At 40.6% G+C, this 12,251-nt stretch overlaps 1 long non-coding RNA gene across 2 annotated transcripts in view; it reads left to right on the top strand.

The window, feature by feature from the left end:
* Window positions 1-3,240, top strand: part of LOC140639479 (uncharacterized) — a 60,402-nt gene extending 57,162 nt beyond the window's left edge. For both annotated transcript variants that reach the window (XR_012036194.1, XR_012036195.1), the window contains exon 2: window positions 3,021-3,240. This is a non-coding gene — a long non-coding RNA (uncharacterized lncRNA). The remainder of the gene's footprint in view (window positions 1-3,020) is intronic.
* The last annotated feature ends 9,011 nt before the right edge of the window (window positions 3,241-12,251 follow it).

Raw genomic sequence — 12,251 nt, forward strand, 5'->3', positions numbered from 1 at the left:
ATTCTCTCTCCCTCTCCCTCTGCTCCTCCCACTCATTCTTTCTCTGTCTCTGAAATAGATAAATAAGGCTTTTTTTTCTAAGTGAAAGGATGTAAATGTACTATAATAAGACCATTTTTTATATGACAGTAGGGTAGATCCTTACATGGTGACCCAATTTCTTACCTTACTTCATCTACTGGCCTAAAACTTTATAGAGAACTATTGGTCTCTAGTTTGGGGCTTTTCTGACCAGACAGTTTGCTCACACCACCTGGGCTACAGAACCCAGCCTTGCAGGTATGCCTCTGTGATGGCCTGAATCATTGGTTCCAGTCTTTCACTTCCTTGTTTATCCATCCTTTTATAATTCATCCATATTGTTGCCATGACAGAATGTGTTCTCCTGGCCCCAACCTTGGATTGGCCACGTGACTGTTTTCGATAATAAGAAGTCAGTAAAACTGAAATGGATAGAGGTGTGAAATGTATGTGCTGGATCAGCTTTATTTTCTTGCCCTTTTGCTTTCACCATGGGAGAAACTTCCCATGTCACCACTTAGTTACTAAAGAACAAGAGAACCTGACCTTAATCTTCAGCCTAGAATCCAAGGTAGATGGAACCCAGGCCACATCAGCCAAACACCCCAGTGGGCTCAGAGATGCACCAGTCAAACTAAATTTAAGCCATCCGGTTGGAGAGTTAAGGATGGAGGGAGTGGCCACACAGCAGACCACAGAGCTGACTTTTTCTAAAGTCTTCTGAGACATTTCAGAGTTCAATCTCTCACATGTATCCTTGATCCTGTGACTATTCTTTTGTGATTTGGTAACAAACAAGTCAGAGTTGCCATTTATAACAATCTAAAAACCTGGCTCACTCTTGTGATCTGGCCAGCATCAAAGAATGAGCTCCCTCCTATCTCAGATATAGCATTCTTGAATATATTTGCCAGACCCATCAAATTTCCACTGGAGGCTACAATACAGGAAAAACTGTTGTGAGAAATTACCCAAACCTAGCCCCACAGTTTAGAAATATCTGCAGACATTCAACACAACACACTCACTCTCACACACACACACACACACACACACATTTTAGCACAGTTTTTCTTCTGTCTTACATAATGCTGCTCTAGGATCTGCTTACCTATCCCTGCAATGGAGTGGGAAAAGCTAAGTGCCTCACCTATTATACAGGGTCAAAGTGGAGTAGAGGAAGAAAGGAGGTAGAACGGGTATGTGGCCATTTGGGCAGGCACTGATTAAGGGAGACAGCCCTCAGGAGACAAGATAGTCTGCTTCAATTGCTGGTTCTGGGTGAAAAAGGAGGTGCTAAGGCTCACGCAGGCACATATCCATCTGTCCCAAATTGCTAGCATTAATGCAAGTGAATTAAGATTGCCCCTCCTCTTCCATAATCACCATCAGGGGTCATGTCTGGTTTTCCCATCATCACCAGCCCCTGAAAGTGATGATTATTGAAGTCAAATCCTCCCTAAAATAAAAAAACACTCCCCAGGGAGGGGGTAGTCAAGCCTGTGATTTGGCTGGGCATCTTGCAGTGGATGCATTTGCTGCGTTCTGTCCTTCCCTAGAGACATCCCAGGTAAGAGTCTTACACTTGTGCCAAATTTGGTACTTAATGAAGCAATCAGCTTATCTCCCACCTCTAACCACATCGACTCCAATTTTACTTATCTGGATAGGTTTGGCTTTAAATTCATTACTAATAGTCTCAGTTTGTATTTTGATTAATGTTTAAGCTCCTTCAAATCCCTTTGGAGAAAGCTGAGAGCTGAAGCTTGAATAAACAATGAGATATTCTCAGACTTCAAAGAAGCATTACCTTAAGGGGCCTAGCCAGGCTGTGGAATGCTGAGCTTCTTTCTGCCTGGTCCTAATTAGCCCTGGGGTCTGGCAAACCTGCGCAGTCCAAAGGCATTCAGCCGAGGCCCCTGGCACGCTTTCTCAACTACCCTCACATCTGGGCTCACCACATCCTTGGATCATCATCTGAAGAAAATATTTTCTTCTGTTCTTGTTCTGCCTGGGGAATATCAATCCTTCTCCTCCTCTTCCGTCTCTCTCCTTTGAGTAGGGACAAAAATCAGTTAGCCAACTAAATCTTTTTCTCCCCAAGTGTAGGGTCTTGAGGTTAATGATTGCAAACTTTAAGGGAGGTAAAAGAGATACAACACCATTGAAACAATGGGGTTTGTGAGCTCTGGTCTCAATTCTCTCCCCTGGGGGTTCCTCTCTAGACCTTCAACTGGGAAAAGACTTCACATTTCAGATGAAAGCCTTGCAAAATAACTCTCTAGTGCCTCCCCTTGGGCACCACAAGGCCTACAGCACTGAAGCTGAATTCCCCACCATTGGAGAAAAGTGAGTCCTACAAGGAAAAAAGAAAAGTTGGCTCACTCTCCATCTTCCTCCCCAGGTCCCCACGTCTGTGCTAACCCTGAGATGTCAACTGTTCCAAGCCTTTGCTGATGCACCACCAAGGCTGTGGTGCAGGTAGGTCAGGGGTCAGCACACTGTAGTCCAGGGGCCGAATGCAGCCCACAACATGTTTTTGTAAATGAAGTTTCTGGAGCACAGCCTCCCCCATTTGTTTATGGATCTTCTATGGCTCCCTTCCCTTCCAACCACCGAGTGGCACAGTTGAGTAGTTGAAACTGAGACTGGATAGTTTGTAAAGCCTAAAATACTTATTACCTAGATCTTTACAAGAAAAGGTTGCCAAGAGAGGAAAGAGAAAGACAAAAGAAAATCAAAGATAAATCTGGTGTCAAGATGCAATATAATTTCAGTTCCTGTTCATCCAGTCAGAATCATTTTTTTTCCCCAGATTTGCAGATGTGGAGCAAAATACTCTCAAGAATTAGACTCCGACATCAACGAGGGTCCAACTGACATGCATTTTCTAAGAAAATTTCTCCATGGATATTATTTGGCATCACGCAGAGGGAGGGCTGAGATAAGTTGCAACCTCGATTAAGGCTAAACCTATACTCTTTTTGTCTTGTATGCAGGTTCCCAGACCAAAATGAAGTCTTCAGCTACTGCAAAGGACTCCCCAAAACATCCTTGAGATTGTGCTCAATGATGCAAGGGCTGTTCTGAGCCCTCACAGAGAAAACACAACTACAAAAAGGCTGTGGCGAGTAACGAAGAGTGAAATCAATCCAGACCCCCCTATAAGATGTGGGTTCTTCAGAGAGAAATAAAAACCTGTTGGGTTGCTTGTCCTTACTGCCTGCTTGTAAAGCGTATTCAATTATTCATTTTATTCACTTGACTGACCACTTAAAAACTATGTAGTCAGTGCTTTGGCAATAATTTCATTTCTAAGTGTTCCGCCTGGTTATTTTTCTGTGTGTGCACACTATTAATTAGTGACTATGGAGATGTCCATACATTTCAGCATTCTGTAGCAGTGGTGCCTGAATCTATTACCCATGAAAGCCAGAGTCTACAGTCACTGAGTAGGCACAAAGAGATAAGTATTGATTTTATTTTTGAGTTTTAATTTCTTCTCATTGAATCTATGTGAGTGGATTGCATCCAAACAACCCTCACAGCTCAGTGAAGTACAATGCAAGATGCACACAGCTGTCTGCCCGCGGGGTGGGCTCAGCCTACCAGCTCACGTTTTTGGGAGGCTTTATGTGTGTCACTGATGGAGAATCAATGAGAAAACATTTGGGGCTCTTCAAAAATGCAGCCAAATCCTCTCTGAGCCTTAGTGTCTTATTAAATTGGGACAAGGGTTTTAAGGACCTCCTGTGTTCAGAACTTCTGATGTGGTTGCATTCGGTTGATTCAGGCTCCCAGTGCATCATGAAGCTGGCCTTAATAAGACAGCAGAAAGTCTCCAACCGGTGAGTGGGGACATCTGGGCACTAATGTGGCCTTGGCTTAATGGATGCAATGTAATAGGATGAAGCAAGTGTTGCTGTACCTCCGTGTTCATCTGCTTAATGGAGATGAGACAAAGCAGGTCACAAACCTGTCTGGACCAAGATCCACATAAATAAAGAAGGAGAAAGCAGTCTTATTCCTTTTGAGAAAGAATGAAGCCTTTAGTTAGCCACTACACATTCTTGGTGTCAGATACAGAGAAAAATGTTTTAAGTGAAATGCAGAGAAAGGAGACTTGTATTAGGACAGTTGAGGATTGAACAATCTGGAATTCTTTGTACTCCTGTAGTACCTACAATATGCTAAGTAGTGTTGTAGTTTATAAAAAAAAAGCTAACCCTCATAACAATAATCTGATCAAGGTACTATTATTGCCTGCAGTATATTACAGATGAGGAGACCAGGGCACAACGTTTTTGAGCACACAAAGCCATGCAGCCAGCAGGAGGCTCCAAGCTCTCAGCTTCTAGGTCCCTAACCCTGATGTAGACCAGTTTCTCACCCCTTGGGCTGCCTCAGGTGGACCAGAGTCCAATGCATCATTTCCTCCTGGAGGACTTCAAGGTAAGGGCCCAAGTGGGCAAATGCTGGTTCTGGTCATGATTTTTAGGCAAATGAGCTATGTTATCCAGAGAACTCAGTTCACCATGTGCAAGCAATCAGTCACGTGGAGATTTGTTTTGGTTTTGTTTAGGGTATTTTCAAAACAGATCCCAAGACACCTAGAGATTGAGCAGTGCCAACAAAGAGATGCTAAAATCCAGCTTTTCACTGCAAATACTAATATAAATTATGTTCTGATTAAATTGTGCTTGAAATATTCAACCTCTAGGAGCATAGGAGCATATATCCACATGTTTAACATCTTAATATTTTTGAATTTAAAAAATTAAAATTAAAAAATAACATCTTACATGGATTTCTTTAATCCATTCTGTTCACACCTCTGAGCAAACACAGGCTGCTGTTGATGTTCTTCAGACTCTACCCAGCAGACAGCCTTACTCAAATGGCACCCTTTTGAAGCCTTCCTGTGCCCCACTTTGCTTTTGAATTTGGGGTTCCTCCTCATCACCCAAAGGGTACATTCCTGGAGGGAAACACTCTCATTTTTCACTTCCACGTTTTTATTGTCTGTTTCTTTCTGAACACTACCTTCAGTCATGCCTCTCCCAATAACAAGCAGACAAGATTGAAGATTCCCCTCAGCCCACCTCTATCTCAGGGGTACAGAAAGAAGCAAAGGGTTTATATGTCTTTGTGACCTTTATAAACAACACAAATTCAAGGAAAAAATTGTAAGATCCACTCATTGAGATGACCCAACTCTGGGCTGCTAAGTAATACCAGAAACTCTCCAGGTTAAAGCGGAGATACACATGCATGTAAGTAGCTCTGCGTGTGGGTGTGCATATGTGTGCAGGCATGCAAATGTGCATATATGCATTATATGCATATTTAAATTTTCAGAATTGATAAAACCAAGTAATGGGGCACCTGGGTGACTCAATGTTTGAGCATCTGCCTTCGGCTCAGGTCATGATCCCAGTGTCCTGGGGTAGAGTCCCACATCAGGTTCCCACAGAGAACCCACTTCTCCCTCTGCCTATGTCTCCGCCTCTCTTTCTCTGTGTCTCTCATGAATAATTTTTTTTTTAAATCTTAAAAAAAAAAAGGAATTGCCCGACCTTTCATGATGTCACAAAATTGATATTAGATGATGTGTTAATGAAAACAAACAAACAAACAAAAACAAACAAAAACAAAAAACTGAACAGCCCAGGTGGCTCAGCGGTTTAGCGCCACCTTCAGCCCAGGGCATGATTCTGGAGACCTGGCATTGAGTCCCACATCAGGCTCCCTCCATGGAGCCTGCTTCTCCCTCTGCCTGTGTCTCTGCCTCTCTCTCTCTCTCTCTGTGTCTTTCATGGATAAATAAATAAAATCTTAAAAAAAAAAAAAAAGAAAAAGAAAAAAGGAAAAAGTAAAACTAATGCTCTGAACCACAGCTAGGAGGACACAGATAAACATTTTATCTGACACGGGATCAAAAAACCCCCAAAAGCAACAGATGAAATCACATGTGGCCTATTGGTTGGTATATTATTTTCAGCACATAAAGGATATTATAAACAAATATCAACCAGAAACTTAGACAATGATATGGGCTTAAACTCTCTAGGAGTTAAGACTTGTAGAAATCTGCACTTTTTCAAGCTTTCAGGAGATTCTGAGGCCCCCAGAAGACTGTCCAGCCGTCAGGGAAGTACGACCCCCCCAGGCAGTTGTTGCATAGCGTCCTACCTCCAAACAAATCCTGTTCCTGTGGTTTCCTCCTAATCATGGCCTCAGATCCTCATCTGTAAAATGAGAGTCTTGTAGCAATACAAAAACCTCGAGTTTCTCATCTCTTAGGCCAGGGGGTTTTGTAATCCTGGTTACATTTCCTAGAAGGAGCAGAAAGTCTGGGTTCTGTGGAATGGGTCAGCAGTGAGGTGACCTCACTTGAGGGAAGACCACTCTGACCCTTCTTTCTACTGCCCCCAAATCTGAGTTGTTAAAAATAACTCCATACATGCATCTGGGTGGCCCATGCTTACAGACAAGAATGAACCTGGTAGGGGCTCCATTCTGCCAGCTGGCTTGTTGAACTGATTTGTTCACCAAAAGGACCCAAAAAGTTGATGGAAAATAGCAGTTGGGAGTCTATCCTGCCTACACTTCTATCGACAAAAATAACTGAAGAGACAGAACTTTCTAAAAGCAATAAAATGTTTGCTGGAGCACGGTTAGATTTATTACAAATAAAATGCCACCGGTACAATTGAGGCAGTGATGGATCCCTAGGCAGGACCAGGTGACAGAAAGAATGAGGGCTGTGGGGTCTCCTACTCAGGGGATGCCAGCTGGCCTCTCTGACCCTTAGTTTTCCTCGTCTGCAAATGAAAGTCATACCTGCCGGAAGATTGTAAATGACCTTTAAAAATAGAAGGAGGCTAATAGGTATAGTTCCCTATTTTATTTTGGGAACAGAATCCACTGCCTTCTTCCTGGGAGGATCATGGTTGTCCAACTTTTGTGTCCCACTCCTGCCTCCTATAATGGGCCCAACTTGTAAAAATGGGCCCATTTATTCATTTTAGACATATTCTTTAGCCCAAATCATTGTCCAAGTTTCTAGTTGGTAATTGTTTATAATATCCCTTCTGTGCTGAAAAAAATTATATTGACAAATAGGCCACGTGTCATTTCATCTGTTGCTTTTGGGGGTTTCTTTGATCCCATGTCAGATAAAATGTTTGTCTGTGTCCTTCTAGCTGTGGTTCAGAGCGTTAGTGCGTTTTTTTTATTAATGCATCGATCTAATATCAATTTTGTGACATCATGAAAGGTCAAGCTATTACTTGGTTTTATCAATCCTGAAAATTTAAATATGCATATAATGCATATATGCACGTCTGCATGCCTGCACACATGCACACCCACATGCACAGCTACTTACATGCATGTGTATCAGCCCGCTTTAATCTGGAGAGTCTCTGGTATAGTTAGCAGCTCAGAGCTGGGTCATCTCAATGAGCGGATCTTACAATTTTTTTCCTTGAATTTGTGTTGTTCATAAAGGTCATAAAGACATATAAACCCTTTGCTCCTTTTTGAACCCCTGAGATAGAGGTGGGCTGAGGGGAATCTTCAATCTTGTCTGCTTGTTATTGGGAGAGGCATGACTGAAGGTAGTGTTCAAAAAGAAATAGATAATAAAAACTTGGAAGTGAGAAATGCAAGTGTTGCCCTCTAAGAATGTACCCTTTGTGTGATGAAGAGGAACCCCAAATTCAAGAGAAAAGGGGGGCATGGATGGGAAGCCAAGGGGAGTGCCTCTTGAGTGAACCTGTCTGCTGGGTAGAGTCTGATGAACATCAACAGCAATCTGTGTTTGCTCAGAGGTAAACAGGGTGGATCAAAGAAATCCACGTAAGATGTTATTTTCTTTAATCTTAATTTTTTTACTTAAAATATATTAAGATGCTATTTAAACACGTGGGTAGACACATGTTCCTATACTCCTAGAGATTGAGCAGTGACAACAAAGAGATACTAAAATCCAGCATTTCACTGCAAATACTAATATAAATTATATTCTGATTAAATTGTGCTGGAAATGGCATTGTTTGCATTTTAGAACAGCCCTCATTTCTGTTAGACATTTATGTTGCGTTTTCATTAGCCTGGATTACCCTTTAGTAGGTATTTTCAGTTATGGTATTTAAAATAATTAGGACATGATGCTATGAACACTACTAGTACCTTTGGAATAATAGTGGGGAAACCTTCACAATTTTTCTTCCTTTGAAAGTATTTAAAGCTTTTGTCCTAAGATAAAGTGACTTGATTTCAGTAAGCTAACATGCCACATGGTTGGCATGTGGACTAAAGCACACATATTTTTGTACGGATTATGTTGCTCCCCCTTTCCTCTCTACCAGGGGAGAAGGCAGAGGTGTGAGATACACTTTGGATGTCTGACAGCGCAGCCTACTAGAAGGGACATGACAAAGCCAGAGGAGCCATTCTGGGGAAGGATGAATCTGAGTAAGTATCTCAAATAATGATATAGAACCTGTGTGGTGTGGACTGAAGGTGGCATGGACATTCAGAATTGAGGACTAAAGGGCAGTATTTCAGGAACACCTGAAGACATGAAAATCACCAGGCTGGTGGTAGGCCCCAAAAGGACAGTGTCCAGAGGAGTATTTTATACACCAAGAGGCATGATTTGCATGTAACATGGAAACACCTTCTCATCCCCCAGGACATGAGGAATCAGAAGACCTTCATTCAATCCCATCACTATCTTTTCCCCATTGCACAACGGGGGAAACGTACTTATGTAAGTCTTGTTTCTTCTGAAGAACTGTTTCCTTTCCTGGAAAATTGGCTTATTACCACTACTCGTTAAAACTCATTGAAAAAAACAATGTACATTGGGGCACCTGGGTGGCTCGATCTGTTGAGCATCTGACTCTCAATTTCAGCGATGGTCATGATCTCAGGGTCATGGGATCAAGCCCGGAGACTGGCTTCCATGCTGAGTGTGGAACCAGCTTACGATTCTCCCTCTCTCTCTCTCTCTCTCTCTCATTCTCTCTCTCCCTCTGCCCCTCTCCCCCTGCATTCTCTCTCTCTCTCTTTTTCTCTCATTAAAAAACAATGTACATCATAATATTTTTAGTTGTAAAAATAAGGACCCTCTATAAATATTAATGTTATCATCAACTTCATGAGGATATTGGGAGAATTCATGTGAAAACTGGAATAAAAGACACAAGAGTCCTTCATAAAAGGGAAAGTACTCTTTGTTTATCTGTAAAATGAAAATTGACCTTTTTTTCATACTCTTTTCTTTTGATCATTCTTTCTTCTTTTTCTTCCTTCCTTTCTTCCTATCTTTCTTTCTTCCTTTCTTTCTTCCTATCTTTCTTTCTCTCTCTCTTTCTTTCTTTCTTTCTTTCTTTCTTTCTTTCTTTCTTTCTTTCTTTCTTTCTCTTTCTCCTCCTTTTTCTTCTTCTCTGTTCTTTCATTTGCTAAAAGAAAAATGCTATGGCTTTTGAGTGCCCACTGGCCTTTACTAATTGAATATGAGGCTGCAGAAGGGCTAGGAAACTAGAAGATGTAATAATTGTGCAATTCTGACTTTTATTGTGATGGTTATTTGAGAAAGTCTGAAGGTCACCTGAGCATTCCCTTATTAAGAGTATATCTCCAATCAGACCTGAAGCTCAAACCAGAATTAAGCCACGGAAATAATTTAGGCTTGAAATGGGCACTCCTGTATTCACACACCTCTCCCAGAACCAATCAGCATGAGTGCATTTCCATTTCAGAGGTTGCATTTGATTTCGATCCACTCTCCCATGCCACTCTAAATGAGAAATTGAAATAAACGCCTATGCAACTTTTACAATTCTGGAAATAGTAGCATTTGGGCAGCAAGTTTCATGTCATTTTCCTATTAATGCCAATTTCCAAGGTAAACCAACCCATAATATTTTTGACAGGTCAGTGGCTAGAGTAATAGAGAAATTTCAATATATCAGTTTTCATTTCATATTTGGGGGGAGAAAAAGCTGAATGTCATTCCAGCAATTCAAATTTTCTAACAAAACCCACTGATATGTAAAACTCTCATTTATCAAGTCTCCTTTCTCAGGGGAAAATACATTTTAATGTTTTAATTCCATTTATTTATAATTATAATTTCATGTCCTGAGGAATTGTGTTCAATGAACTTTTAAATTTTTTCCCCATATTTTATATGACTAGTTTTCAGTTATAGGCTTAGCAGTATTGTGTAGACATTAAGACAACCACTTAATTGCAGAGACTCATAGAGTTGAATTTACATATATTCTTCTCATCAAAGTGAGAAAAACCTTGGTAGAAGAAATTCACCAACAGTCTGGGACAAGCCCTCTTCCAGGTCCTCGGATGAATGCAAACATGTAGTTACAAACTTGGTTTTCCTTACTTGAAAATAAAATGCAAATGATTGATACAGCATGACCCAAGAAATCAAACTGAATAAATGAAAAGAAACTTCATCGTGATCAAATGTAAGTTATACTTTTCCTCTCTCGTTCTCTTTGAAAATTATTTTTGGGAGGGTGGAGAGAAACAAAGAGCAGAAAGGAGATGAAAGGTCCTCGGAAGGGGCGCCTGGGTGGCTCAGCAGCTGATCGTCTGTCTTTCGCTCAGGTTGTGATCCCAGAATCCTGGGATCGAGTCCCACATCAGGCTCCCTGTGAGGAGCCTGCTTCTCCCTCTGCCTGTGTTTCTGCCTCTCTCTGTGTGTCTATCATGAATAAATAAATAAAATATTTTTTAAAAAGAAAGAAAGAAAGGTCCTTGGAAATATTTCTCATACAGAAAAAAGCGAAGAACAAACAACAAATAAACCAAAACAATTCCAGATACACTTTGAACCTAAAAGATGAAGCTACTTTGTATAGAACAGCGCTTCAATGGCTGGGCTTGGAGACAAAGAGATATAAAGTTCAATTCCAATTCTGCTTCTTACAGGCAATTTGACGTATTTCTTAATTCCACTTACTTTGGGTTCCTCAATTATAAAAAATCAAATTAAAACCACAATGAGATACCACCTCACACCAGTGAGAATGGGGAAAATTTAACAAGGCAGGAAACCACAAATGTTGGAGAGGATGTGGAGAAAAGTGAACCCTCTTACACTGTTGGTGGGAATGTGAAATGGTACAGCCACTCTTGAAAACTATTTTTCAAGAATTCTCAATGAATTATCAATTTTGTCTAAAGGCTCTAAAGTCAGAAGATTCTCCTTCTCTCTGACAAAATTTGAACCAATTATATACTTTTTCATAGAATAAAATTGTTTTCTATCCATTCCCATCTAGTTCTTTGAAAAAATTTGTATGTTCCTAGTTTAACATACCTCACAAGTTCCCAAGGGTTACTTCATCATGAGAGGAGATCTTCCTCACTTTCTTAAACTAGATGATTATGTGTACTACGATAGGCTTTAAAAGGAACTAAAAGTTATAGGTCCACGGAAGTCTACCTTTTTAAAAGCAATGCTTATTTTTTATGTAGGCTAGCAAAGGGGTTAAATGTGATTATAGACAGATGAGAAGATTTTTTTTAACCTTAAAATGAAGAATATAAAAGAAGTAACATGTGCAGCATATTGCAAATGAAATGAGACACTACCGTTAAAAAAAAAAAAAAAGACCATAGACTTAAAATGGAGTCACTAATGTTATGGCCCCACATTAGCAAACCAAGACTTAATATCTAACCTAACTTCAGTTTCAACCCCCTTCACCACCACCACCACCACCACCACCAAGGAATTTAACCAGTCAACATGGCATTTCCTGGTCAACACTAGAAAATTTGCTGATAGACCTCTTCCATTCCCCTTGGAAAGGTGGCCTTTCCTAAAACAATGCATTCTGTGCTAATAATTTTCTTTTTTTTTCACTCCCTCTTTGCCTATAAAAAACCCTTTCCTTTTCCATAGCTCTATGCAGCTCCTTTCTATTTGCTAGATGGGATACTGTCAGATTCATGAATCATTTAATAAAGCCAATCAGATCTTAAATTTATTTAGTTGATCTTTTGTGTGATTTAACCCTACCTAGCACCGTTAGCTTAGTGTCTAAACAACAACAAAACTCCTAAGTATGAACACCTTCAAAACCCACCATTTCTTCAAGAGCCGATGAGCTCAGTTTTGGAGATTCCATAAATTACCTGGAGCAGACAATACTTGAAACATGGTGTAGGGGAACCCCGGGTGGCTT

The sequence above is a fragment of the Canis lupus genome, chromosome 9, assembly GCF_048164855.1.
Source record: "Canis lupus baileyi chromosome 9, mCanLup2.hap1, whole genome shotgun sequence".
NCBI lineage: Eukaryota > Metazoa > Chordata > Mammalia > Carnivora > Canidae > Canis > Canis lupus.